This window comes from Tupaia chinensis, unplaced genomic scaffold (genome assembly GCF_000334495.1).
Source record: "Tupaia chinensis unplaced genomic scaffold, TupChi_1.0 Scaffold147417_1, whole genome shotgun sequence".
Taxonomy (NCBI): Eukaryota; Metazoa; Chordata; class Mammalia; order Scandentia; family Tupaiidae; genus Tupaia; species Tupaia belangeri.
The window spans coordinates 53,395-57,196 of NW_006207268.1; the positions used below are offsets into that span (position 1 = coordinate 53,395).

At 42.5% G+C, this 3,802-nt stretch overlaps 1 protein-coding gene and 1 long non-coding RNA gene across 8 annotated transcripts in view; one reads left to right on the forward strand and one right to left on the reverse strand.

Annotated features, from left to right (window-relative positions):
• KYAT3 (kynurenine aminotransferase 3) overlaps positions 1–3,802 on the forward strand; it is a 75,690-nt gene that overhangs the window by 36,466 nt on the left and 35,422 nt on the right. The gene's annotated exons all lie outside the window — the stretch shown is intronic.
• The window catches only part of LOC102482976 (uncharacterized), a 78,553-nt gene that overhangs the window by 3,452 nt on the left and 71,299 nt on the right, over positions 1–3,802 (reverse strand). For all 3 annotated transcript variants that reach the window (XR_003548099.1, XR_337573.3, XR_337574.3), the window contains one exon: positions 623–903. This is a non-coding gene — a long non-coding RNA (uncharacterized LOC102482976). The remainder of the gene's footprint in view (positions 1–622; positions 904–3,802) is intronic.

The following is a 3,802-nucleotide window of genomic DNA, read 5'->3' on the forward strand; positions in this document are numbered from 1 at the left end:
GGAAAGAGATGTGAGACTTGACTCTAAAGCTATGAAACCAGAGAGGTAGGTTTTTAGCCTGAATCCCAGGCTTCTTAGGAGGAATGCAACTGTCACCTGGCACATACGACACAGGGAACCTACTTTTCCCCAAAGAGGTTCTGGATTGTCAGTGGTGAGCAAGTTGCCGTAATGCCAAGTCAATGGGATGAAATTACAGGGGCAGTAAGCCATTGCTGCTCAGCCCCTGCCTGAGAATTTGCTAGTACTGGACCATCTCACAGATGCTGCACTTCGAGACTGTCGAGTTTGCTTCAGCAGTCACGTTAGAAACTGGACTGAACCAGCAGTTAGCGTAATGGCTATGTCGCTGGATTCCCACGTAGTCGACCGCGGTTCGTGTCCCGGACCCGGTGGCTTAAAACTCACGCCGGGCGCGTGTGCGTGCGTGCCCAAGATCCCGAGAGGAGAATGGAAGAGAAGGGATTGCGGCGTGACCATCCCCCCTGGGGGGTGATTTCTCGCTTTCTGTCTCTATGTCTCTCTCTGTCTGTCTGGCGAGCGCACGCGCCCTACAGTGAAAATCTCTCAAAAAAAAAAAAAGAAAAGAAACTGGACTGCTACCTTGGGTCTTTACACCTACCTTCCTTTGCCTGAGAACGTTTTCTCCCAAATATCCACGTGGTTCGTCCTTCACCTCCTTCAGGTCTCTGTCCCAACACCAGTTTTCATGACCAGCTCATTTAAAATAATGACACCTCACCTCCAGCCTTTGTTTTGTCCTTTTTCTGTTTTCTTTTTTCTTCTATAGTACGTATCACAATGTATAGAAGCTATATTCTTTTCTCAACTACAAGAAAGTGGAGGTATTATCGTTTGTTGTAGTCTCTTCTGAATCTCCACTTTCCAAATAGGGTCTCACACCTGGTGGATAATTAGAAAGTAATCATTGAGTAAGTTAGTAGGAAGTATAAAAAGGGTAAGGAAAGGATAACTTAAAGATACTGTCCCAGCGATAGATTAAATGGGGGCCAAATAGGGGCACAGTGCTAATGCAACACTTTCAATGCCGGACCCTTATGGGAAGGTCCGTGGTTCAAATCCCAAGGCCCCCCTATGCATTTTAGGCACACATACACGTCCATAATCTGGGCTGGCTGAGACCAGCAATGGATCATGGCATGAAGACTCTGTTTGAGGTGCTTGTCTCTCTCCCCTCTGTCTCTCTGTTTCTCTATCTCTCTCATGGAAGAGATAAACTTAAATAGGTTAGTTTAAAAATTAGCACATTTATATATAAACTTGGTACATATATCATAATTGTTCCCATAGTAAACTTCATATTATAGAGATGAGATGAGAAAGCAATGCTTGGGAATCAGAAAAGGAGTGGGCAACAAATGGAATTAGGCAGAGAAATAGAACCTAAATTCCTGTCAGCTGGACTAGCTCGTACTTAGGCAAGGAGACATGAAAGAGCAGGATACACGTAAGAAAGGAAAGTGGTTTGACTTTTAAGTTTGCGTTGTAGTAACTGGCTGATGAGGATGGAAAAGTTTGGTGATTCTAGAGAACTCTGAATATGAGAATACAGAGAAGAAACTTGACGAAGAGCTCAGTGTTCTTTCTTGGTAGAGCACCTGAGGCCACAATGGTGTGTGTCGATGAAATAATGATATAATGAGTCTATCCTGAAACTAAAAGCAATTTCCTAACAGAAAGTTGACAATTAGAAGTCAATACAAAAACCACAATTTTGTTCATACTTCTCTAAAACAAAGAGCTATTGAAATAAGTACATTTGAGGAGCCAGCAGATGGCAAAATGGTTACATCGCTGGACTCCCACGTATTCGACCACAGTTCAGAGTCCTAGACCCAGCGGCTTAAACAACTCATGCTGGGCACGTGTGTGTGTGCCCGAGATCCTGAGAGGAGAAAGGAAGAGAAGGGATTGTGGCATGGCCATGCCCCCAGGTGGTGATTTCTTACTTTCTATCTCTCTGTTTCTGTCTGTCTGGCAAGTTATGCACCCTATAGCAAAAAATCTCTGCAAAATAAATAAATACATTTGAGTTTTTCTGATTTTTTCCAATAATATTCATTTACTAGAAGTTCATTTGTTTTACTACTAGTGTCATTCACGATCAAGTAAGTAATAGCAATGGCCACAGGCTTTAGAAAATGTGAAAGGAAACTTAAAATTAGGGCCAGCTGGTGGTGTGATAGTTAAAGTGGCTGGATCCCACATGGTCATCTGTGCAGTTCAAGTCCTGACCCAATGCCTTGAAAACTCAGCACATGTTCATGCAGGCCCAGATCCCGAGAGAATGGAAGAGAAAGAATCGTGGCATGGTTATCCCACCCTAGGGGTTCTCTCTCTCTCTCCTCTCTCTCTCTGGTGAGTACACTCACCCTATAGCAAAATTTAAAAAGAAATTTTTTAATCGATTCTTTAAAATTCTATGCATTAATTTGATTACCAGCATGCCAGTGAGAATACTTTAAGAACTAGTGTGAAAGGTGTGACAAGAGAATTGGTTCCATGATTGAATTTTTGGATTTTTTAAAAACAGAATTAAGAGCCAGCTACAGATGAGGGTCTTAAACAAATCTGATGCCCTGCCAGTGGACTGGAGATGCTATGGGGGGGTTGTTACAAAGTAAAAAACTACACCCCATGTGGCATTTGGAGGTGAAGGTGTCTTAGTCCATTGTTGTGTTACTTACAGCAGTACCCAAGACTAGATGATTTATTAAGAATAGAAGCTTAGGGCTGGCAGGTGGCATGGTGTTGAAAGGTGCTAGACTCCCACATGGCTGGCCATGGTTCGAATCCTGGACCTGGCAGCTTGCTTTCTCACTTTCCTTTTCTCTCTGTTTCTTTCTCTGGTCAAATTTAAAAATAATAAATTAATTAAAATAATTCCTAAAAAATAAAAAAGAATAGAGGCTTATACAGAGCACAGTTCTAGTGCCTGGGAAGTCCAAAGGCTTGAGACTAACATCACAATATGGCTCAAAGAGCCAAGAGAAGACAGACATGCCAAAGAAAAAGAAAGAAATAGACTTTTGCAATTCCTCTGTTTGTCCCTCCCATGCACCCAGCTGATTGGATGATGTCCACCCATGGAAGGCAGGTCTTGTTCTCAGGTCACTGACTCACCTGCCAATCTTGTCTGGCAAGATACCCACCCACATCAAAGGCCCCACCCCTTAAAGGTCTCATCACTTCCCCAAGCCATTACATTAGGGACCAAGCTTCCAGGGTATGAGTCTTTGGAGAATAAGCTATTAATAAGTAATAACAAGAGAATAAGCATATGTGATTTCTGGCCTGGATGAGGCCCTAGATTGGGTTAATATTGCAGAGGAGGAGCAGGTTTATGGGCAAGAGTTGAACAAAGGGAATTCCGGCTGCTTTTGCTTCAAATTTGGTAAGTTGAAGGGTCTATGAAACATAGAAGAGGAGATACCTGGAAACAAGTGGAATTGCAAACCTGCTGAGGATCAAATTATGACAGGTTGTATTTTGTGCAGTTATGAAAACTTCAGTGTAGCTGGACTCATGGAAGAAAATGAATTTTCTCAGAAAGAATATACAGCTTACATAGAAAAGGCAGCCAGGGATCTGCACTATACAGTACCCTAACACAGAAAATGTTACTCGTCTAAACTGAATCAGGGCCCATCATCGTTCATCTCATCGCTGTCTATCTCAGGTCACTGAACTATTTCCCAGTTGAAAAATCTTACCAATGGGGATAATTACATTTTTATTTTATTTGTTGTTTTTTGTTGTAGGGTGTTTGCGCTCACTAGAC